This window comes from Dermacentor andersoni, chromosome 2 (genome assembly GCF_023375885.2).
Source record: "Dermacentor andersoni chromosome 2, qqDerAnde1_hic_scaffold, whole genome shotgun sequence".
In the NCBI taxonomy this organism is placed as follows: domain Eukaryota; kingdom Metazoa; phylum Arthropoda; class Arachnida; order Ixodida; family Ixodidae; genus Dermacentor; species Dermacentor andersoni.
The window spans coordinates 60,995,748-61,022,139 of record NC_092815.1 but is presented as its reverse complement, the minus strand read 5'-3'; the positions used below and the strand labels follow the sequence as shown (position 1 = coordinate 61,022,139).

The following is a 26,392-nucleotide window of genomic DNA, read 5'->3' as shown; positions in this document are numbered from 1 at the left end:
ATTTTTTGTTTTTGCCCCCTACCTAATGCGGGATCAATGAGTAAAATTTGTAATATTAGAGTGAACTTCACTATCATAAGCATATACGTTATAATTTTTGCAGCTATAATTTTAATAAGCTCTATCTACACCACTCTTGTAAGCAAAGAATAAAAATTTTTTATTTACAATGACGTGCAACTTGCCGCGTATGAATAGGGTTCACCAACTATTAGAGAATCAGTAATATATGTATCTAGCGCTCGTAACAAGCACTTGCTGATTATCATGCACAGGTTAAAAGATGTCCAAGAACGAGATATCGTCAAAGTATTGAGACTAGCAGGTTACGTAAACGACAACTGACTACAAATTCTACCGTATGTCAGGTAAGTGTTACGCCAAACTAGCAAAGGCAGTTGTAACATTTCCAACCATAACATGCAAATTGCAAACTACTAACTGCACCAACAAAAACGGAAGAGTCACACACAAATCTCATTAAAAACACGCAGGTTGTCTCCGCTAATCTATTATGCCAGCCAACAGTGCTTAAAGGCACTCGTGTAACTCACGTAAATGCAGCTCTAAAAAAATCAAGCCCCTTTAAGGATGTTAATGCTATGAAGTGCTTGAATTTCGCTTCAACAGCGCCAGTAATGTCCTTCAAAAAAATGTCCTTTCTTTTTGAAAAATCCAACTTCACGATGCAGGTACGAAGCGCTTGGAAAATACACAGTGGGTGTTTCTACTGCAGATCACTTGGCTGTGAAAGATGTCATAGTCACTGGCTTCTACCAAGCATTGTTAGTCTAGCACACCATACGAAAAGAAAGGAAGTGCGACCTCTCACTCTATGTCTCTATAGATCGTTGATTGGTGCTTTTCGTGCGTTATTTCAGCAATTTAAGCTACTGATATAATTCTGTAGCACCTCCTCTTTTCACATCTTCTTTCTCCTTTCTTTCTTCTTCTTTCTTCTTTTTTGTTTATCTCTGCGTTGTCCGAGCCCGAAACAAGCCAGGGGCTGAGCTCAGAGAGCTTTTCTTTCGTAAGTGGTATGTGCCATCGGCCTGTCGCCTTCACTAGTCTAGCATCAGGATTGGCTAGAATTTTCTCTTCCGAAAAATACTACGGTAAAACTGTTTTGTGAATTGCGCCCCAGATTTTTTGGCGTACACTGAACAACCAGGCGCTCAATACGATCACGCGTGTTCTGAAAGCCGACAGTGATGCTGCTTCAAACAACCTCGAAAGGAATGTTACCGCTCTGTCAGCGAGGCTGGGAGACCACAAACAATATATACATAGCAGCTTCGAGCATATGGAGCTGGTACCTTGAAGAGAGGCACAAAATAAAAAAGAAACAGCAAGAACAAAGCCTCATGAATATAAAGAAAGGAAACGTGTAGAAAGAATGAGTATGAAATGCACGTAAAGGGGAGGCAGAGACGCGAACAAAGAAGGGAGACAGACAGAGCGAAGTAAATTTCCGTGTCCGGCATCCATTCTGACAGGACTGACGAGTCTCGAAACTATCTCAGTGCTCTTTTGCTCTCATTTCACGTTTTCGTGTAGAGACAAAGCAGATGTCTTCCCGTAATAAGGGACGCCTGCGCATTGACTAAAGTGCCTTTATTGCTGAGTTGATTTCACAAGGAATGCGTCGCTGGGAAACAAAGAGGAACGTCCCATAGAGTGCCACCGTTCTGTGTCCCGGTATCAGGGGCGCCCTTCTGTTCTTGCTGTTGCGAGAAGCTGAGTCTAAACAGAAGATCATGAACAATGACGCTTTTGGTGGGGGCAGACTGCTTGAGGTTGTTGCCACTCCTGCGCCTTCTATACTCGTTCGCTTGTAACGAAACAACGATGCCGAACAGCCCTTCGCAACTGTATGGTGATCCAACTGCAACCCAAAGGCATCCGTTGCGGCTGCCGATCGTGCTAGAGTTACAGAGAGAAGAATAGATGAGAAACAGGGCGTAACACGACATGGAATGGTCGGCGGACTCTATATCGATTCCTGACACGGCAGGGCCATGCATCTTGAGCTGTAGTCGCCGTCTCGTAGCGATTGCATTACAGGTCTGCATACAGTAAATGTGATTTGCGAGTCTTGCTTCATTGTTCTTATTTTTTTCGTTTCTCTTCCTGTTTATGGGCTATTTTCACCTTGTATCAAAGATTTCCCCCAAAATTTTTGAATGCCACGCCTGTCTGCCTTTTTCTTTTCAGTCTCATTTCTGTTTTCTTTTTTTTTCTTTTTTTTCCAGATAGGCAATCACAGTTCGTGCATAGCAATGCAATGAAGAAATAATATAACATGACAATTGCGCGAACGCTACGTAGTAGAATCGGTGTGCGGACCTTAAATGCTTAGATACAGTCGTCGTCAATAGTTTAAGGAATGTAAAATATGCGAAAGTTGAATTTATGAACAGGCAATGAACGTAGCCAGTGTAATCTAGCAACTCCATGCTGCTCGCTTACAGACTAGAAATACACGCTGGAAAAGCCTGTGTGTCCAGGCTTCGAAAATATTCAGCTTCTATGAGTTTCTACGGTGTGTGGACGTTTGACGTCGACTATAACTAGATGCGGAGAACTGTTCCATTTCCACCCTAAATGTCCTCTTGTTGCTTTTAATTGTCGGAACTTTTAAAACCTGGCAAGTTCATCTGAAACAATGAAAAACTGAACACAAATGGACCGATAAGTAAGGTAGTACACGTGAGATTGCAGCACCAGCATGGGTTCGTTCCTGGTATTTGTCTTAATTCACCAGATGGTTGTTGCTGCCGTAATCAGGATTTCCTCACACACAAAAAAATAATGCGATAACGAAAGTAGTCCGGCACTTTAGTGCCACCAAGTGAGGCGAACAAATACGTGAAATATTCTAAGCTACTGCATGAATCAATAGCGAGGTAGTTTGCCATCAGCGATCTCTATATTTGATGCTACGTGCGCTCCGTCGCAGCATTTTGTTTTCCTTAAAGCACCAGCAGAATGTTCCTTTTTACAGTCTACTGCATCATTTTGAAATCCTTGCACACGAAAATATTGCCTCAGTTTTGTTTTAAGCGTACATCGCCATAACATGTGGCAAGGAGGACATGTACGTACTTCTATTTTTGTTAGCGCTGGACAATGGGTGTTTCGATTGTCAATACAAATGGAGCCATCACAGGAGTGATGCTAGAAGCTTGCTCTAAATTTCTAGTGGAACGTTTAAATGGTGGACTAAGTTTTTTGTACAACAGTCGCTTTCACCAAGCGCACATCTGGTGTAGAGAAGCTTGCGACCACCTACGCCTACAACCCACTCCCTGCCCGCTTTTCCACCCTATCAAGTTCACTCTCATTTTATTTTTCGTTTTCTTTCACCACAGGACCTCATTGATTAATTGCTAGTGGGAGTGGAATCATGCGAGTGATTTCTCGTACCAAGTCAGCATATCAAAGATAATCTTATTTTGTGGTCAAAAGGTATCGAGCGCCAAGAATGATCAAAGGTAGCTGTAAATTCGAGCTACAATTACTATGGAAGGCCAAGGTGTCATCTTTAGTTAAATTAGGCCTTCCCGATTTCCTTGATAAATTTGCAGAAATTAATGCTTCATATGAAGCGCCTTATCGTCAAATCGAGACTCGGTTTTGCATTGACCATAAATTTCAAGTGTCGTGATGCGATAGACAACAGCAACAAGAAAAACACTTAATACCACGTACTCGTCTACTGAGTGCCCTTTCTTAGGTATCGGCTAAGTACTGCACCAATGGGACGAATTTGTTTTCGGGAGGGAGTGTTTTGCTGAAGCTTATTGGGACTTCCTAATTTGGTTACACCTGAACTATTATAGTCCCACTGGCTCTAGGCGTTTTTTTCTCATTGCCGGTATCAAGAGGCGCTACAAGCCCAGAAAATGAACTGGACTGAACAAGGATTTGAACTCACGCCATCTTCAGAAATCGCGGTGTTCTACCTATGCTCCAGGTCACCACCAAGTGGATCACGTCCATGTCGTCACTCAGTAATTTCAGAAATCAGCGGAATACAATCAAGCTTTTTATAAGGTCTTCACAGATTATGAAAATGCATTGGATTCAGTACAGATACAAGCGGTCATGGAGGCATTGAATAATCAAGGAGTACATGAGGCACATGCGAATATCTTTGTGAATACCCAGAGATTCCACAACTACCTTGCTTCTGCACGACAAAAGCAAAAAACAACTGTCAAGAAATGAGTCAGGCAAGGAGACACAATCTCTTCAATGCAATTCACTGCATGCTCAATCTTCGGTTTGCAGATGACATTGTCTTGTTCAGCAACACTGGATGATTCAGTACCTGAGCCAATAAAATGTTAGAGCACGGCTGAAGATTATTATGGAAAAGATAAAGGTACTGTTCAATTACCTGGCAAGGGAGCAAGAATTCACCATTAAAAAATTATGGGGTTTTACGTGCCAAAACCACTTTCTGATTATGAGGCACGCCCTAGTGGAGGACTCCGGAAATTTGGACCACCTGGGCCTCTTTAACGTGCACCTAAATCTAAGTACAAGGGTGTTTTCGCATTTCGCCGCCATCGGAATGCGGCCGCCGTGGCGGGGATTCGATCCCGCGACCTCGTACTCAGCAGCGCAACATAAGAATTCATCATCACCAGCTAGCGTCTAGTGTCTGCGGAAGAGTAGCTTTATTTAAGTCAGTTACTCACAAGAGACCCTCATCATGCGAAAAAAAAAATTACAGAATAAAAATTCGTTGGAGTGCATACGGCAAGCGTTACCAAATTTTCCATGGGAGTTTATGAATGTCTGAAAAAAATATGTACGATCATTGCATTCTACTAGTGTTAACATATCGGGCAGACATTTGGAGATTAAAATAAAGTTTTAGAACAAGGGGAGCGCCACGCATAGAATGATGGAATGAAATATGCCAGGCGTAACGGTAACAGATAGGAAGAGACTGGTGTGGATCGCAGAGCAAACGAGCATAGCTGATATTCTATAGTTGACATTAGGAGAAAAAGAAATAAAGGTGGGCATATATGTAATGCGTAGAGCAGATAACTGGGGGACTACTAGGTTTACAAAATGGGCGCCCAAAGAAGGGGAGAGCAGTTGAGGAAGGCGGAAAATTAGGTGGCGTTATGGAATTAGGTAATTTGCAGCCACAAGTTGTAATCAGCGTGCGCAAGATAGCGGTATGACCGCTGGGAGAGATCTTCGTCCTGCAGTGGACAAAAAAGATGGGTGGATGATGATGATGACGGCGACGACGACGACGATGATACCAAATGCCTTATGCTATGTATAAAATAAGGAAAAAAAGAAGATGCTGATGCGAGCAACTTATGGGGCAGTGACACTTTACTCATGCCCTATAGCATTTTAAGGAAAAAAGAAAGACCTAATGATTCTAAACGGCCTGGCGTTGGGTCAAATTTGGGGTGCTATAACGTAAAGCTATTCCAAATTTTTTATTTTTAATTCTGCAATCAGCTCTCCGCTAGTGGTCAAAAACTTCTTTGGGCCACCGCCATCTCGCCTGTCAGTCACGCGACGTCACGCAAACTGCGATAGCTCCCCATCTGATATCACGTGTACACGCTGATTATGCGTGATTGGACTGAACAAAAGAAAAATAGTTGTTTCTGATTCGACGCATTTCTCCATTAGACCTCGGCTATTGCTCGAAAGCTTTAGGGCTGCACCCACTTGACCTGCCTGTCACGCGACGTCACGAAACATCGAAAACTCCCCGCGTCAAAGTGACGTGTACGCGTTAAAGATGCTATAATATGTCGAACAAAAGTTAATTTTTTTCTTCATATACGCAGGCTGCCCCGTTCCGAAAGGAATAAAAGATGGCTGCCGCCAATCGCTCAGGCTCTGTTTACTGGCTCCTGCCGGAGAGCCTTGGTTTATTTGCCTACAACAAAACATATTGCGTGGCCGTGTAACGTTTTGGAGCACTTTCGGCACGTTTATGACATCGCTCTAACAACTCTTCGTTGCAGAGGCTTTCTTTTAGCGGCATTCTTAACCTTCCGTTACGTGCCACCGCGATTTTCGACCAGCCACCGCAAGCTTAGTAAGGGAAAGCTGACCAATCGCAGACGCCGGCACCACCCTCTTCATCCGGTTATCGCTTTTCAGTGCACTGGCTCGGCTCCATCGAAACCCTCTCCGCTTGAGCGTGCTCCTCGCCTCTTGTCAACCAATTAGATAAGACAAGCCGCTACCTGTAGGCAATATTATTTGTTTTCAAATCAAACAAAAGTGACTTCTTATAAATGAGGAGAGCGTTTGATTGGGCTATTCAAACAATCCTGCGGGTCACCGCCTGATGCTTGCGTTGGCGGTTGCACAAATTTGATGTCAGGAGATTGGAATAAAAACATATTGGAATAGTTTTACGTTATAGGGCCCCCCCCCCCATTAGTAAACCCTTTCCCTATAATTCCAACTCGCCACTGGAACACAAGCCCGCAGGTGATTGTTTATTGTGCCTCCATCCCTTGAGAGGCCTCACACGAGCTTGAAAGCAATGCGCGGGAAAGAGCAAGCAAGACCAAACCCGGTGCTCAGATTCCCAAGAACCACACTCACAAGAAATCCTGCTATTTAACGTATGCCGTTTTTTTTTAAGCACTATTGTAACTGTGAAGTGAGCAATGTCACCTTCTGTAGGATCGTTTACTCTTTAACGCGAGAACAAGCTGGGAAATCGCAAGTCCAAAAACAACACCTATTGTTTTCAACCCTGGTGAACACGCCTTTGCTATGCCTCTATCTGAAAAGACTCGAAACGTGTCGGTTCCACTCGTTTTAAATATAGGAATAATCTGGTAAAATAGAATAAAGCCAGATAACTGCAGCTTTTGCAGAAATGGAATTGAACGTCCATTCGCTAAAACTTTTTTTCGGGACAAAAGGAACGGGACGCGGCCTCTGGCCCAAGCTGCTTTGGTGCGAGGAGATGCTTTCCAGCAAAAGAGTAAACCCATTCTGGATATCTCTCTGAGCTATCTTCGGTGTCTTATACTACTGCACGATGCCTGACGAAACAAAAGACATCATAATGAGCATAACTCAACGCTTACAAAAAGCATGTCACGTTAAAACGTGAGCAAGGAAGAAATGCGCATATAAACTTGAACACAACGCTCAACAAAAGTTGATTAAGACTTCGGCTTACTTTAACATGCAATTGCTCGTGGGCACCGAGGCTGCTAGCGGTTAAAGTCAAATGCAGCACACCGTGAGTTACAAACAGGAGACCGCAGCTTAAATGAACGGGTCTCGTGGGTGCCATTAGCCCCGTATCCTTTCAGTTCTTATTTAGGGTGTCCACCTCATATTTCTCTCGTTATTTATTCTCAGTGTCCTTGGAGTTCGAGTTTAGGACTGTCTATTATTACCAGCTGAACTGGCGCATTTTGTCTTGCGAAATATCTACTGCAGTGAAAGCATCATGTCGTAGGAGAAATAGATTACAACGGAGAAAAAGAAAGAAAAGAAAGAAGAACGACAAAAGGACACTGCAGCTACGCAACAAAACTTTAAAAAAGAGTTTTTGCTGTTGTTTTTTATCGAAAACCGATTTAAAATAATATCCCGAGGAAAGTTTTGTTTTCAGAACTTTGAGTTTTTCCACGACTGGCGAGCACTAGTAAAAAAAAGGCAGTGTTCATAAATAAACTAGAAACAGCCGTAATGAAATCTCAAGTGGTTGAGATCATTACATGCATGTGCGTTAAGTCTGAAGCAGTAAGTAACGCCTGAGGCAAGAAGCTAACGTGGTAAGGATATTAAAAGAAAAAAAAGGAATGAGAAGGTCTAGCGTACCGCAGTTGAAAGTCAGATAACATGAATGGAAAAACCAGACACCCAGAGTAATGTTGAAATGCTACTAGAGCAAACAACTCGGCCGCAGAGCTCCAGCGCAAATTTATGCAACGAATCCGTCAGAGGCCCGAGTCGCAACTATGATAAAAAAAAATTCACTTGTTTCTGGCGGTTTGTATATATGGGCGAATGCACGCTTGACAGGGGTTTGCATCATTACGCGCCGTGCCTTCTCTTTTTTTTTTGAGGGGGGGGGGGGGCATTTGGAGCTTCATATTTTCTAATTCTTATCCACCATGCATCTGTCCCCATCAGTACCGACTTTAGACGTTGCGTCAAGCGTGATAGCACGGTTCCTGACAGTAGCTGCAAGCATACTCTTCTTGTAGAAGACGAATTTGTGACGTCTTTGAAAAGGGGTAATACTATTTAAAGGAACGATGCTATGCATTACTAGAGAAAGGGGCAACACTATTTAACCACTTATGACCAGATTTCAGGACACCATGGAAAACAAATTGCGCCTTCGTCAAGACTTTCGCCCATAATGCTAAACAGTTACCCTATAGCTGGCGCAATATTATGCACGGTAAGTATTGTACTGTTTCCTGGGATATCGGTTGATGTAAATATACGCGGGTGCGCGCGAGCAATATCCTCTCCAGACGAAGAAAACTTTACTCGGTATTAGCCTTAGTGCGAGTCGCCTTTCTTTGTATATTTGGCGCTCCCCGGTGGTGGGGCAGCAGAAAGGCACAACTATGCCTTCCTCCTCTCTGCCACTGAGATGCCTTTGCACCTTGCCACCATGGCAGCTATTGCTAAAAAGAAAAAAAAAAGAAAATTCTACTTCCAGGATGTTGTTTTTGGACCAGAAACGTTACTAAGCTTTTTCCAAACTACGTGTTATCTTAGTCCGATGGTTCTAACATCTGAACTGATAAACTTCCTGACATCTGAGCAACGTTTCTCATACTCTAATTTACATCTTAAAGAGCACCATTTCTCACTCTTTCTGATAGCTTATAAAATACCATTGGATAGCTTGAAATGAAACATACACTTTGCGCATCAGAGCATTGCGGTTTTGCGAAGACTGCTCGCCCTCATCGCAATCTCTCTCTTGAGAGCATCACAATCAAAACAAGAGTTTGTCAGATCAGGTGATGATATCCTTTAATACATAACTGGACTTGATGTGAGAATTCTTTCTTCCATCGCATAAGCCTCCCAGCTTGCATGTCATATTGACGGCTAATAAAGACAAGGACAGCGGAACAGAACTCAAAGCGGCGACACGAGCGGTTAGCGGTCATTATTAGTGACCAATATTATATGCAGTAAACGCCAACTAGGCCAAACTGAAGTTAATCCCAGCTTGAGCTAGGAGGTTGCAATTGGTGCGTCGAGAAAACACAAAAACCAGCTAAAATCAATGTGACGAACGACTCGGACTAAGTCATTCAAAAATAAACTTTCCACCTCTCTCTTTCTCAGTATCTCAGTGGTTTGTAAGCATACTGAACCAGGTTCCTTGTAGCTCTTGCACGAGTTTGTTGTTTGTAGCAGGTGTAAGCGCAAGTTTAGCGCTTACTGATCAATATTCCTAATTTCTATTCCTAATCAATATTAATTGGTACAGAACCCTAACCTCAGTTTGATCTTTTGAAGCGCGACTTGTTATACACCTGGCCTAGTACAGTCGTGTTTTTCAGGTGTCATAACGTTTCGTAGACTCGACGCCTTGCAAAGACAGACCAGCTGGCCCGCGAAGTCGCAACGAAGGCACAAGATGCTGCAGGACCTCAGAACCTATTTGTCGATATTGGCTAATTCTCGCTGCCTCAATATATTGCGGCTATCAGGTAGACGTTACCGCGCTGCATTGGGCCTTGAAAAAAAAAGCAATGCAACCTATCGGTGTTTCTGGCTGACAGAAAGCGCTGCTTCGTCGTCAGAGTTGACCATTATGTTGCGATTAGTAGACAGCCATTGCAATTTATTTTTTGTGCAAGTTCAAAGGTTCAGTGGTTAGTCGCTCGCATTTCAGCAACAAGCTGTTGTCGAGGAGCATCATCACCCTTCTCAACAGCATAAATATTGTAGTCACATGATCAATGGACGGATACGCATGTGTTAGTGGCAGCACAAGGTGAATCGTAAAATATTTTTTAGCGCATCTTTTCTTAGTGGTATAGCCTTCTTTAACTTTGTGGCTCTCATACCTTTTTCCAGGTCTTCTTTCTTTTTCAGGTCTCATTCTCGAGGCAGATTTGTTCAATTCACCATTACAGATATTCGTAATTCAAGATGTTCGTAATTCGTAATATATCTTCGTAAATTGTAACGCTGGCTTGGCTTTCTGTCCGTTCTTGCACAATGATTTTTTACATCGTTGAGGTCGGGAGAAATGTAGCCATAAAAATGATACAGCTTTCGAATCGCTCAAGCAGTGCAATTCGAATAAATATTCTATGGCGTTTCGTAAGTAAATATATGGACGCCAGTTCAGCAGCATACCATGCATTACAATGAACATTGCCCACGGCAACTAAGTTTCGCAAAATTTCGGACACACTGATACAAGTACATGCTCGAGGCGATCATGTTCCAGCCAGCGTGTAAAACAGAGCCCTGAGAACTTCGCTTTAGAGGTCACTGAGAAGCAGTCATTTCCGTTGCATTGCGCAGCTGAAGCCGCAGGAGTAACGTTGTCAGCGGGTAAATAGAGCCTTGGAACTTCTTTTTTTTTTTTTCAGCCACATCGAGAGTCAAGTAACGACGCTTCGCAACTTCCTTAGAGATTTGCTTCGTGATTTCCGCTGCTCTGCTTAGGCTTGTTGCGCTTAAGATAGCTCTGGTTGATGAAAAAAAATTATCAGCTTGTATGGGAAGAACCAAGAACAAAAAATGAGCTGACTGCTGCTGTTTTTCGCTCTACTTCAAGGCACCAACGCGAGACTGTGCACTGTTTCTTCGATCTTGCGAAAGTCTGCGGCATCTGGTTGCTTTCGTGAGTAACAATTGCGTCACATGAAGAATGCACGAAGACTTTCGATACTACAGATGGAACCTGAGGGAGTTTCTTACAAAAGTACAAAAATCACAATTGCAAACAACGAATGAACGAGAATTTAAATTATGAAATACACCGAAGAAGAGCTGCTTTTCAGTCTCCAACAATAGTCTGTCGTCCTCATGAGTGACTTTTAGTTTGACTTGAAAGAATCATTACGTTCTCCTCGTATGAGAGATAAAAGCAGGATAACGTTGCTCTAAAAACCTAGTTCACAAATTATTCGTTCCTTTCTTTCTAGGTTTGAGAAAAGTGGTTGAGAAATATGTAAACTTAAAGAACAACATCAGCTTTCGGTGGGTTAAATCAACCACGGTAATTAATAGATGCGAAAATTTATGTAAATGGAAGCTATACACGAATACAACAGTAGCACAGAACCGACCACCTGAATTTATCAGTTCCGTCTTGCCAGTGCTCATTTGATAACTGGTTGTATAGTAACATACAACTTGGCATAATTAAGTAGCAGCAACGACGTGAGCATAAATATAGACCGACAGAGTTCATGCGTAAAACAAATGTGATCTTCTCATCCATAACCGGCAACGGTGGGCGGGATACAAATTGAAAGTTTATAGGTTTTGAGAGATCCAACCTAAGTAACTACCTTGTAGCCTTATGCGGTTTCTTTCCAATATCAAATAACAAGCTGCTTCACAGAACGTCACGTGACCACTGCGGCGCAGTAGGAGTTACGATTAGCACAGCAGCAGGGAAGCTGATATTTGGTCCCTAAAAAAGGAAGTGCTGAAGTGTATTGCAGTAGTGCCCAGAAGCGGGATTCAATGGGCTCAGTGCATGTCGTTGTCGGTGCAGGCGATGTGCAGCATTAACGTTCGCCATGAGCAACTTGAGGAGATAGGCCCGAGTGCGGCGGATTAGAGCTTGACCAGTTGTCGGTGTAGCGTGTGATCTTTTAGCGGCACGTTTATCCAGGTGGCTGCGTATGCGCATCGTACAGACCAGTCGTTACTTTCACAAATCGTTGATCTTATCAAATTCCGCCTATACTCCATATGGTTTGTCACATCAGCCTGATCACTTTAAGACATCTCAAACTATGATCTGCATGCATTTTGCCTGCGGATAATTGTACGGATGCTGGGACAAATTCTTCCCTTTATCGCAAGTTCTCCATGAGGCTTATACTAAAGAAGAGGCTTTTGATGACAATGATGATAGTGACGATGATGGGGACAAATGGGGTGCTGCAAAATCAATGCTTCCTGTTTGTTAAGTTGGTTATTATTAATTTAGTTCCATTTATTCATTTAGTTCTATAATTTACTCTCTCGTTTTTCGACAGATCTTGCTGATATGTTGGCTGCCACGGTTGGCCGGTCCCTATTCAGTCGAACTGCACAATAGCCTATGGACTAGCATCATCGTCGTTTTAGCTAGGGCCCTATAACGTGAAACTATTCCAATCTGTTTTTATTCTAATCTCCTGACGTCAAATTTACGTAAGAAACGACGCAAGCATAAGGCGGTGACCCGCAGCGTTGTCTGAAGAGCCCAATCAAACGTTCCCCTCGTTTATAAGAAGCCATATTTGTATCCCTTTAAAACAAATAATACTGCCTAAATTCAGCGGTTTTTCCTAACTAAGTGGCTGATAAGAGGCAAGGACCACGCTCAACAGGAGAGAGTTTTGATGGGGCTGAGCCAGCGCAGTGAACATACATAACCGGATGAAGAGGGTGATTCCGGCGTCTGCGAGTGGTTCGCTTTCCCTTACTTAGCTTGAGCTGGCTGGTCGAGAATCGCGGCGGCGTGCAAAAGAAGATTAAAAATGCCGTTGAAATGGATCCTTGGCAAAAAAGAGTTGTCAGGGTGATGTCGTATACGTGCCGAAAATGATCGACAAATTTTACTGCCGCGTAAGAAGTTTTATTATGCGCAAATAAAGCCATCTATTCCTTTTGTAATGGGCAGTCTCCGGCTATTCAGATAAAATTCAGTTTTCTTCGGAATATTAATGCATCTTTAACGCGTAGACGTCTCTTTGACGCGGGGAGTTTTCGCGGTTTTATGACGTCGTGCGACAGACAGGCTAAGTGGGAGCAGCCCGATTGCTTTCGACCAAAAGCCTAGAGCTGACGGGGAAGTGGCGTCGAATTAGAAATAACTATTTTTCTTTCCTTTGGTCGAATCATGCATAATAAGTGTATGCACGTCATGTCACATGGGAAGCTATCGCGGTTTTCGTGGCGTCCCGTGACGGACAGGCGAAGTGCGGGTGACTCGAAAATTTTTTTGGCCAATCGTGAAGGGCTGATTGCAGAATTGGAATAGAAAAGTTTGGAGCAGCTTTACGTTATAGCGCCCTTAGTTGGTGGCTCATAATTCAAATAAATTCACAGCGGAAATTAGACGAGTCCTTTCTTGTCGTGTGCTGTCCTTGTGTGCACCTTCCTCGTCTAGTTCTCACCATGAACTTCTTTGACCGATGACCTAGTTTGCGAATGTGGTCCCTGAATATTTATGTAGTTCATATGTTGAGTATTGCTGGCCCTTTTGTCAAAAATAATTTTCGACATTAGTGATGTGTTCAATTTGGAATATAAATGACACTTTCGCCGATAAATTATTTTGATGCCTAGAATGACGTCTGCCCGAGTTCGATCTTCAAGTGTATTTGGTATAGGTATACATAAAGTACATATATTAGTATGCTATTTACATCAGTATGCATAATACATTACCAGTCCCAGGCCAGATTTTTCATTGCGCTGCAAGGACATTAGTTAGGGCTCAACTTTAGAAAGAGCAAAAGCACTTCACAAAACGAAAAAAAAAGCGCTTTCTCCACTATACGTTTAACATAGTCTTCCAATCGTATCATTTGCATCGAGAAAAATGGTGAGCGGAAGTAGCAGAAAAATTAAAGAAAAAAGAAATGAGTAACCTTATTCGAGTTTTATTGTCATTCAGTCACTGACAGTGGCACATGCTGAAAAACATAAAAATTTGTAGAAGGATGTTAGCAAGGAAAACATACCGATGGGCAAAGCTCTGACAGCCCTACACCTGCGTTTAGTTACAGGCACAATTATAGAGAATTTTTCTTCTAATTGAAAGCGAGTGTTTGTTGGAATCAATAAACCTTTCAGCGCTCATAAGAGATACTTTTATTAGGCAAGCTTAAAGAAGCGCTCCTCTTTTGGATGCCTTTCTTCAACCTCTCGGCAATGAGCGAATCACTTCGCAAATACGACTAGTCTTGCACGCTTTGACAAAGCAGGGCCATGTATCAATATTTCTGCATCGTGTTATGAATGCAAACGTACATTTCGGAGTCGACGCCGTTGTAAAGTTAAGACAAAGCTTTCGGCAAGGGCGCTCGATCTGGACTGCTGCTTTCACAACGACAAAGCTAAAACCATCTATATAGCATAGCAATACACTGACACAAAGCACCACACACAAAGACAAACAAACTTGTAAGCGATCTTCGAATACCCTTCAAAAGACGCTTCTACCTTCGTGCACTTGGAAGTTTTTCCAGGCGTGACACAGCAAGAGCGCTAAATCCTTTTTGTACGAAGAATCCAGCCTTTCTAATATTGTAGCACACATAGGCAGTAGCTGAAACAGTTGATGCGATCGCTGGCCTGTTGTGTTTGCGAAATGTACCCTCTTTCCTGATTGGTCGAATAGTGAGAGGCATTGAGTGCACCTGCCCAGAAGTCAAGAAAAAGTAAAGCTGCCACCTGTACTTTAGCTATTCCGGGAACCTCAACCGGATTAGACCTGGAACGCGAAGAATGTCTGAGTGCATACCTATACGATTCTGTAAATACATGAAGTACTTCAAAAAGGGTTCAAACAGAAACGCTCACAAGACAACATTCAGCTACGCGCTGAAGGGAGTAGTTGCGACCCAGTTGCGAGCGCAGCATTTCGCAGTTTCTAGAAAAAGGTGCACCTACAGTGAAACGCGAATCGATCGGGTTTTCAATTCCACCAGCACTGCTTTGGTCGCTCAGACATCTCATATGGCGCAAAGGCATTACATATTCTGATACGTGCAGTGCAGAACTGTCGTGGTATCAGGTAATCTTCAGAATCGATCGGTTCAGAGGGCCATTTTAGTTTTGAGACGATCAAAAAGACAGAAACCGATGCGCTGACGAGTAGCTCCTAGTCGCCCACTCCTGCCGCGAGCATCGGCGTAACCGAGCGAACGAGCAGAGCAAAGGGCGAAGGAGCGAACGCGGAGCGCAGCGGGGTTGAAATACACAAAAAGGAAAGCGGCGGAGGGACGTGCAGTGGAATCATGAGGTGGAAACGGGAGGAGGATGGTCTGTTGAAAGCGTGAGAAGAAAAGCGTGACGTGGCGACAATGGCTACGGGATGGCTCCACAGTAGCGCGCGTCATCTGAGAGGTCTGAGGTGGCTGCTGCGAATCACGCCCCCGCGTCACTCACGCACTGGCTATCGTGATCTCCAGATTATCGAGGCAGTCTCGCCATACTTCGCTCCGTTTGTAACGTGCCGCTTGAGACAGATTGCCCGCGCGACGCAATATATCGCGAAATGGAAACACGTATAGTGCTGCACTCAAATTTCGCATTAGGGAGTACCGTTATCGACGGTGAATTGTTTTAAAGATTTCATCTCGTTTTCTTGTCTCTTGTTCTCTTGTGCGGGTGACACTCTTGTGAGTGCACGAATTTTCATAAGTACTTTTTTGCAAGCCTGTGTGTATTTAAGCAATGAAGCCTTACACAAATCGCAAATTCTTTTTCTCGCTGTGATCTTTAGAATCCATCTATCTATCTGTCCATCTATCCATCCATCTATCCGTCTATCCATCCATCTATCCGTCTATCCATCCATCTATCCGTCTATCCATCCATCTATCCATCTATCCGTCTATCCATCCATCTATCCATCTATCCGTCTATCCATCCATCTATCCATCTATCCGTCTATCCATCTGTCCATCCATCTGTCCATCTATCCATCTATCCATTTATCCGTCCATCCATCTGTCCATCTGTCCATCCATCTGTCCATCTGTCCATCCATCCATCCATCTGTCCATCCATCTGTCCATCTGTCCATCCATCCATCCATCTGTCCATCCATCTATCCATCCATCTGTCCATCCATCTGTCCATCCATCTGTCCATCCATCCATCTATCCACCTGCCTGCCTGCCTGCCTGCCTGCCTGCCTGCCTTGCCTTGCCTTGCCTTGCCTTGCCTTGCCTTGCCTTGCCTTGCCTTGCCTTGCCTTGCCTTGCCTTGCCTTGCCTTGCCTTGCCTGCCTTGCCTGCCTTGCCTGCCTGCCTGCCTGCCTGCCTGCCTGCCTGCCTGCCTGCCTGCCTGCCTGCCTAGACCGGCAGTTGTGATGTCTCAGGCTGCTCTTTTGTGATATTTCTAAAATTCGAAGTTTCTTATTTTTTTCTTTCTTACAAACGACAAAATCACTCGGGCTTCGTAGAGACTGCAGCATGTAGCTTTTTCTGAGACCTTAATTAACGCGTTGAGAGTGACTGCAAATTGTTTTCAATGATTTCTGTTTAGTATTATGCAAATGCTTACTGAACCAAGATAACTAAACCAGCTGGCAACGCATCCAATAGCTAGCTTTCCAGCGTTATTGTTAAAAAATCTATCATGTGTAACTGGGTCACTCGTATTATTCGTATTGTTTTCTGAAACCTTGAGGCATAAGACACATCACTGGTGCGTTTCTAGTCACTGCACGAAGATAATCTGCGTATGCATGCAGTGTGTTGTTTCGTTTTCAGACATGATGAATTTTCTGCTTGAGTGCTTTCAAATAGTGCCCCGTTTTCAGTGCCGCTCTTCCTGCAACACCTCGTGCTCACATGGCTGTCAAAAAAGCAAGTCATCTGACGCTACACACGAGCATTGAGAATTCCGTACGGATCAGTTCTCCCGTCCTGCGTTCCCCGGCGCGAGGATGTTGCCTTAATACATGTGGGTCCTATATTGAGGCCAGCTGCAACCTGTCTGTGGGCTTCGTGCCGCAGCCCTGCTTTCAGCGCGACCTGTGCCGTCTGCTCTCTCCCAGTTGTCCTTGCAGATTTACTGCACCTCTCGCAGAATATTTCCCGGATAGTATTTATCAAGGCGTCAACACCTGTGAAAAGTGAGGCGGCACAGAAACAACTCACTTGAATACCATCTGTGAATATATGGTCCACCCCATAGATATTTGTTAGATCTATGGGTTCCCCCACGACAAGGTAGCTAGCTGGGCTCAGTCCTGGTTAACCTCCCCTGCCTTTCACTTATCCTTTTTCCCCTCTCTCTCTTTTTGATCAGATGTAATCAACTATACAAGTATATGTAAATTGAATGCACCAAACATTTTATGCCGCAGGAAAAACCTTCGAACAAAACAGAAGAAAAAGAAGCGCCTTGTTTGAAGGCCCGCTACCTCCTGGACAGAAAAGGTGAGATGGTTTGTACGCAGAATAAATGACAAATGCGGATCGCCCACACGAAAGGCTAAGTACCGTGAACACCTTCAAACTTTGGCAAATCGAACCAGAAGCGGTCGAAGTAATTCGCGGTCAAAACATGCTGTCTTCAGTTAAGTACTCTCCGCAGGCTTCCGATGAAAGTGCGAAAGGAGCCTCTGGATTACTAAACCTGCAAGGTTATTCCCGACTATATTGAAGTGCCCGCATTCAAAAACCCTTAGGGAAAAGCATGTTCTGTCACCACTGCGAAAAGTCTCCGATCCAAGCTTAGTAATAATACACAAATTCTAAACCAGAACTTTATCGAAGAGGATTAAGTATTCCACAAAGCATACGTTATTATCAGTGTTGCTACCGTTCCACCTGCATGTCTTCCCATTTTTCTCAGTTCACGGGTATGTTACTTACTGCCCGATAGGTATTATACCGTTGTTGCCACCGCAAATTAAATACTATCCCCTCGTAACTTCATATCTCGTGCGATGAAGCGCTGAACCAACATCTACGTTTACGGCTTATAAGAAAACAAAAAACACGCCTGAACTTTGCCCACTAATAAATTAGGAAGACGTACGTGAAGGAACAAATCGGCTATGGTGCTTGACTGGCTAAAAATGATAGGCACACGCCACCACGCCGTCGGCTGCCCTGCAAGTCACGGTAGTTGGCTATTGCGTTAGGCTCAGCGGTGCGAAAAGAAGTCAGCCGTTCATCTCGCTTCCTCTTTCCTCTTTGTGGGCAACTCTGCTGGGATTCCCGCGCAGTGCTGGCCACGATTCGCGCAGAAAGCGGGTTGCGGCTGCACAAGTGAAGGAGGCTTGCGGGGGCCAGCGCTATCATTCTGCTTTGAGCGCAATAATGATGGATCCTTCCGGGTAACCAGGATCGCCACTATCGGGGAACCATCGAGTAGGCGTGCGTTTTATCCTGCTGCCTATTTAAACTCCTGCTACTGTGATGCTGTGGCTGTTTTGTCTTATCAATCGCTACTCGGATGTGGTATGCCTAGCCAGGCGTGAAAATTTTATATATGACGATGTTCGTTCCCTCGGTCTTCCACCGCAAACTATTTCAATGCTTTTCTGTGTGCCGGTGTGTGGTCAGGCTCAAGCGCGTACCTGCGTGCGTGAGTGTTTTTACCTGCCATTCACTAGTGGAACGAAAAGTAAGCGCAGGACACGATAGACACACATCTTTGTTTAGCGTGGAAGCTTGTATGTACTTCGAAACTCAGCCACATTGCATGAAAATTTATGGAGCACTTGCAGAGAGTCATGCTACTGAACGCTTCATTTCACAGAAGTGGCCAAGAAGGAATCGTTGCCTATTTTGTAAGACATTCTGCAGAAACTGTGCTATAATCTAAATTGATACACAAGAAAACAAATAGTACCAAGCTAGGGCTAAACAATTCTTTTCTTTCTCTTATATCCGTAACTGTTTATGCGTAAGGAGTAGGGACAGTGGCACACTGTCGCTTAGCAAACTTGACTTCAGCCCCTGCTCACTGATCGCGTCAATTTCAGTGAACGATGATTACTCCTCGCGGACTGCTTACGTTCAATTTTTGCGCCATTGTTGTAGCTTCGTAAGCACGATCGTGATTTGATTTCTCGTAGAACCAATGTAGGCGCGATACCGGATGTGAAAATTACTGATGAAGCTCGCGCACATATATGTTTGCCACACTGTGCCAGGGACGTTCGTAATAAAGTTTATTATTTATAGCATTCAGCATAAAAAGCGTTACCGTAAAAGAGAGGGAGATAAATAGGTTCTATAGAAAGGCAGGGAGGTTAACCAGAAATAGTTCCGGATAGCTACACTTCACGGGGCACGGAGCAGGTCGATAAAAAGGGAGAGAGAGAAAGAGGGACGAGCCAAAAGCGGCAGGGGGCGGCATTCTTAAAGCATGTGTGTGCTGTGGCGAAGCTAGGAAAACCGTGGAGCATGTTGTATTAGAATGTGAAGATATCTGCCCAGTGGTGTAGGGCAGGAGCTCGTCGACGGCAGAGCCTGACGAAAGCACTAGTACTACCACAGGCTCCCCAAGAAGACATCGAAGAGCACAAGACCGCAAGGGGTAATTAAGGTTGTCTTGACCCATGTATGATCCACCTGTCAAGTGTGAGAAGCGTTCAAGCGGGCGTCCCCATGTCGACATAAATGCCATCTTCCCCGAAAAAGCGTCGCACCTTTATTTCCTGAACAGACACTAGGGGAAGGACGAAGAGAAGAAAATCCAAAGGGTAGGAGCTCGTCGACGGCAGAACCTGACGAAAGCACTAATACGTTCACAGGGTCCCCAAGAAGACGTCGACGACCACAAGACTGTAAGAGGTTAGTTAAGGCCGTCCTGGCCCCCGTGTTAATCAAAACCGCTCAAGACTCGGATAAGAATCACAACCATGTACCAACGAAGTAACTACAATTTGTTCTACATTTTTTATCATGCGTGATGCCCAGCTTCATTGTCGCTTCCTGATTCTTGCGGTGAAGTCCCACCGCACCCGGTCGAGATCATATCAGCCCGAAGAAAAAGCATAGATGTGCCACATTATTACGTAGGCTTCAACAAATTTGTTATGAATGATTATGCGTCTTTTTTTGTTTTCGGTTCAGGGTAATTTTGGCGGTACAGGCATGTTTTAAGAGTATAGACTTGGGTTCTGCCCCAGTTACGACAAAAATATTTGGTTCTGGTACTGTTGTTGGTTTTCGATAAGTATACGACCATTAGCTTGCGAGAGCCGTTCTATCTGCTACCGTAGTTTAATTAGTTGGTCGTCTTGTATAAGTAAGCGCTTTTCTCTATGTATGCAATAAGCAGACCTATTTACTGAAGAAAACTAATAATTACCATTTATCTTTTTTTCCGTCTTTTTTCTAAACAACAATTTTATTATTATTGTTTATTTTTTTCGCCTACCATTCCATGGTTCCACCTGGGTCGGCTGGTGTATGTCTCTGTCGGTCAGTCGCTGGTCGGGTTCTCGCCAAGCAGATCCAACCTCACTCTTAAAAAAAGAATAAAATGTGGACCTAACGCACATGTAGGAATCTATGGGAGGCTAGGCTTTCGTGAAGCAATTAATAAAACGCTATAAGAGTGTCCATTTCGTTTCTCTGTCATTGGCGCAAGGAAACTGGCCCACGCGTGTGCTCTCGCTCACCCGTACTACGCAACACGAGGCATCCTATATAGGCTTGTGTTTCCTAATTTCTTTGTATTTATTTTAAATGTACAGACCGCTTCTTAGCCAAGCACCCCTTGTCGGTATGCGTAATTTTACCGAAATGATCGCCATCATTATCAACATACGTATGCGCTTCGTGCCGGGTCACTCGGTTTGAGCATGTGCCACAGTACACAAGTCATAATTATCATCAACACGCCGCGAACATATCGAGGAGCTAGTTGGTGACCCGATATGTACCGCCCGCTTCTGGGCGAATTTCTCATTGTGGGTACGTGCCATAGTATGAAAATTATCATAACGAACACGCAAACGAGCTCCACGGCCGATCCCCCGTTGTGGGCATGTTGTGGGCAGTATGAAAATAGTCATCATAATGAACACATGAACGCACTTAAAGCTAAAGCTGTCTCCAGTGCGGAGATACAGTAAAAGACACGACTGTCGACATAGGAAGTGAGAAGTAAATGCCTACTGCTTAAAACATTGGTAGGACACAGGTGTAATATGGTGAGCAATGTGAGTGCAAACACGTGAACGCGTGGCAAATAGCCTCGAAACCGAGTTAGAGCGATACGCGGAAGGCGCTGTCGAAAACATAGGAGAGAGGGGGACGCTCTTCCGATAACTTTTGGCACTCCTACCGCGCCTGCGTTTGTCCATATCGGTAGCCTATGGCATTGCACTGGCCACCGATAGCGGATAAGACGGTTACGTGTTCAGTAACTTACAGCGAGTCATTTTCGCGTAAAATATTTTCACATGCACCTCCATAGGACCTTATGTATATTTCCCGGAGCGCATCATGTCACGCGTTCCAGACAGACGGACAGATTTCCCAGTAGGGAAGTGCCTCTCGAATGTTTACGCTTCAAAAGAGTGCTGCTACTTGGCACGCTTCGTTGCACAAAGTTATCAGTGACTGCAATGTCCGACAGCTTTATCAATGTGCGCTGGCGATGCGAAGTTCCGTACCTTGTGTAAAGAGACACATGGTGGGATTGCCAGCATTTAATTATTACAACTGCGCCCTCCTTACCACTTTGTTTCCAACGGCGGCCGCCACATATCACCCGTAGCAGGGCTCGAGGCTATCTGACACGCGCTCCTGTGTTCCTACGCATATTGCTCACGATAGTACCATAGAGTACATGCGAACCCGCGACCCCAGCTTAACGGCCGCAGGAGGGCACTGCTGACCACGGTATCGCGGGCTCAATATCGAGCGCGGTGTCCACAATATGATGGAGGCGGAATGCAAAAATATCCTATACATATTGGATTGTGCTGTTGTATGTCTCCAGTTCTTTTCTTGTTTAAAAAATTTTCGTTTTTCGATTTTTATTTTAATTTTGTTTGCGTAACCCATTTGGGCTATCAAGAAAATATATTATTAAATTTGGGGATTTAGGTGCAAAACCACGACATGATCACGAGGCACGCTGCACTGGGGGACTATGGATTAATTTTGACCACCTGCAGGGGTTCTGTAACGTGCATAGAATTCACGGTACACGGGTGTTCTTGCATTTAGCCCCCATCGAAATGCGGCGGCTGCGGCCGGGATTTGATATCGCGACCCAAGCTTAGCAACGCTACACCGAAGCCACTACACCGCCACTGCTCGTCTGGGATTGGGATTTTGGGGTAGCTGACCCTGATGCAGCCTACCTTCTTATGCTTCTACATCTAACAAAACAAAAAATCACGGTTACCCCAAACGGGTGAAGCAATGAATGTGATAGCAACGTGTTAGAATATTACGCTAAGTGTAAGACTCGTAACTGTAGTCGCAGTATTACATTGATGTGAACCTAAGCTAAGTAAAAACAAGCTGTTGTGCTAGGGGTCGTCTGTAGGAGTCATGTCATTCGACAATTTCATGCATCTTTATTAATAAAAGCCCACATCTTTCTTAGCGAATTTATCAGCACTTTTCTGTACGGAGTATGTGCCATACCTATGTCGTGGACCGATCCCGGAGGTAGTGCACTGCCGCCTCAATAAAATTAGATAATTTTAAGGTTTTAGCTCAGTTATTGTTGTGCATTTTGATTGTTAATGTATGAGAAGGTTTAAGATGAGAGATATAGCTCTCCCTGTTTTGTTTAATAACATTTGTTTGTAGGCTGCCATTCTCGATATTCTGAGGAATAATGTTGTCAAAAATCTAAGACCTGATGTGAGCAACTTTAGTGATAAAACGCTGTGGTGATATAAGCGGCATATACTGCATGTAATATAACAAGAAGTCGAATATAGCAGGCATATACCTAAACATTTGCGGAACCTCACGGCGACGGCGACGACGATAGGAGAAATTACCTTGAAGGGTTCATATAATTCCTATGTCAATAAAAAAAAAAAAAACTGATGACTGCACATTGAGTGCACGTTATAAAACACCATTGGTAAAAATTAATCCGGAGCCCCCCCTACGGCGTGGCTGATAATCATGTGGTGGTTTTGGCACGTGAAACCACACAAGTTAGTTGAATTAGTTTAAACTCTCCTACAAAAGAGACAAATAACGCCCGTATGAAAAGGCGGATGTGATGGAACAAACTTTATTACAGACCAAGAATCCCTGTGGCAAATTGTTTGAAGCACTCCGCACAGAACATAGAATAAGATTTTTTACACTGTGGCAAGGGCCTAATTGATTTATTCAGCATGGCATGGTGAGGCACGGGCCCGGTATCGAGCAAAAGCGTGTACGAAAAAAATGAAACACCGCAGTAAAGTGTGAAAGTGAAACGAAACTAGACACCAGCGGAAAGAACACAATCGTTGTGAAAATGTTCGCATCAGTGAAATAACGGTCGTCTTGCTTGCCCTCACACTGTAGACGTTTGCCCGTCGTTAATGTATTATCTCTTTTTTACCAAGCCATGCGCAAGCAAAGCACCCAATTCTGACATTGTTATAAAGAGCTGTGCGAGGCGTCGTCTCGAAGCATGAAACTTTGCCGAGGGTAGCTGCCGTAATCCACACGATGCCAGAATGGTCTTGTGACGTGTTATTAGGTGTATTCTACCGCATCAAAACACAAACAAACAAACAAATAAAAAAACACAGAAAGACGAAAATTGTGCAAACACCAAAACGACAATATCTATATTCAAGAAGTTGAAGGTGAAAATTGCCATGCGCTCAATCTGTCTATGTCTTCTTTTTTCGACTTTCTGTTATTTAAGATGCATTATTTTTTCAATACATCAACAGTTACCGCTGCTTGCGACCTAAAAGTCACTCCACGGGCTCCTTCAGAAGAACGTAGTTTTGCGAAAATCAGTTTTCTTACCTGCCGTGCGCATGCAGACTGCATGGAGTGCGCTGCAACAACGCACCAATCCAACCAGCTCGTTATTATTCAAATAATGGTGAAATGAAAAGCTAAGCTACTTGTATTCTGGATGTTACGTGGTAAAACCACGATTTGATTGTGAAGCACGCCGAAGTGGGCGACTGCGGCATAATTTTAACCACCAGGGTATCTTTAACAGGCCCCCAATGCAGGAGACACGGGCGTTTTTGCTTTTCGCCTCCATCAAAATGCGTCCGTTGCGGCAGGGATTTGATGCCGAGACCTCGTGCTTAGCATTGCAACACCATAGATACCGCGGCGGGTACTAAGCTACCTGGAAGATGCGCGGAAATAAAAGTGAGGCTGTGGCAAATTAGGTGCTCGAAAAGTTGAATCAGAAATTATTGTGCTCGCAAACGCCACGAGAGAATACGAATGTCGATGAAGACAAGACGATCACGTGCCTGACTAAGGATTCAAAATGATTAGGCTGCCTTCTCGATGTAATATTATCTACTTTGTACTTCGCGATCTCTGGCACCTTCTTTCTCTTGCTTTTGCATTCCTTCCTGTAGCTCCAGCTAACACAATGCCTATAACGCTATGATGTAGCAGCGCTGTGCCGCCTGCACGTGGCCGGGTCTGGCTTTCACAATGACCTATTTGTTCCTCATTGAGATGAGTGGAACACTTTGCGCGACGGTTGCTGGTGTGAGTAAATGATCGAACATCTTTGAATCTACATATCCGCTAAGACGAGCACCATCTTCTATATTTCGCACCACGTTAGATTGTCTGGATTCAAGATCAATCACGGTGACGAAACTGCTCAGACCGTAGCCATGACCGCAGGCGTAGAGATTGTGAGAACCTTTTGAGACATTTGTGAGATTCCTCACAAGCCCAGAAAGGAATAGTTGCATTAATTAGTGCAGTTACTGAACTGGAGAGACCTCAGTTGGCGACTACGGTGTCAATGTACCCCTCCGCATGAATCGATGTCCTCAGTGCTTTCACTTACTTCTCTGGTTATTTCAATGCCTTAAAACGGCCCTGAATGACTTTTCGAGCAAATCAAATGCTCTCTCCTTCGCAACGTCGTTATGCAGCGTCATCGCAAGCAGCTGGACCCACCAACAGCTATTAGCTGATTTCGCGATCGTGAGCACATTCTTAGTAATACAGCAATTGCTCATTTGAGTTAAATAACTGAAAAGCATATATGTGTACGATATGAAAATGACAAAATGAACATTTCGGATTTTGCAATGCCGATCTACACAGGACAGCTGCACGTTGCTGCATCTGCTATGCGCGACCCCCGAGATGAAAAGCGTAGTGCAGTTACCGCAGCCGCTATGAGGTACCGCTACTAGCCGTCTCCTCGCCGACACGTTCAACCTTTGGGCGTGGTCAGTGGAACACACCTCCCTTGAGCGCTATTTCGGTGTCCCTTGCGGAGCTTCCAGTGCGCTAGTGGGAACGCAAGGACAAAGAAAAGCGTTTACCGGTACGAAAACTACGTCTAACTTCGCGTGTGCTTGAAGGATTCGAAACATCTTTACGGCAGAAAATTTGTGAGGCGACGTAATTCAATAGCGATATCAGTCTACGATTAGGTATAGAAGTGTTTAAGGGCCCCTTAGTCTCCGCCTCTTCGAGGGTAGCATACTGCATGTTTGTCGGGTTCATCTGCCTGCTATACTCCCCCCTCCCCCCTTCTCTTTCCATCTGGCGCCGTTTGTCAGCCACGATAACCGAAATTACCGAACAGTTTGTCATAGTGCTCACTGTTCTAACATCATAGCTTTACAGGCAATGGCGTCCGTTTTTTTTTGGCTCTTGGTCGCTTAGACCATCACTAACTCACCTCCTTTTTCCTCATCACTACTCATATAACCGCGGAGCGCCGGTTCGGTGGATACTTATATTTGCGGCTGAGCACGCGATCGCAGTACCATTTTGGGCGAGGACGGCCTTTCTCTGATAGCAACGAATAGTGAAACATACGTGTACGAAAATATTTTTCAGCTTAAGCGTTTCATAAAGGCGCCCAAGTCCTGCAAACGGCGATGACACCCTTTACAAAAATAGATGGAAAATGTGTTAAGGACGCCAGCGCGAATCTGCTACAAAAAAAAGCAGTTGCTTTACTAGAAATGATAGCGATAGCCTTTGTACAGGATGGACCACAACTTGTCATTTCCGGTGCAACATGAGCTGGGCGTGCCATGGACTCTTTAATTCACCGTAAGTACACTGCATGCACAGGCATCACTTTGTTACAAATGTGGTTACCTACGGTATGAAGTTCAACGTATTCTAATGAATTACCGCCCTTACAATTAAAAGGGACTAGGCTGAATGAATTTAGCAAACATTCTTTTATACTGTAGAAAAATGCTTGGAGAGCAGAAGGACTGTATTTGGTTATTTACATGTTTCTTTATTTTTATTTTCTAATTTTTATGTTGATGTTTTGATTTGCTAGTTCAAGCATC

At 44.2% G+C, this 26,392-nt stretch overlaps 1 long non-coding RNA gene across 1 annotated transcript; it reads left to right on the top strand.

Annotated features, from left to right (window-relative positions):
* The first annotated feature begins 275 nt into the window (after positions 1-275).
* LOC129387780 (uncharacterized) lies at positions 276-26,141 on the top strand. Its single transcript, XR_008614962.1, has 3 exons — positions 276-368; positions 17,285-17,357; positions 26,075-26,141. It is a non-coding gene; the product is annotated as an uncharacterized lncRNA (long non-coding RNA).
* Positions 26,142-26,392: the final 251 nt, after the last annotated feature.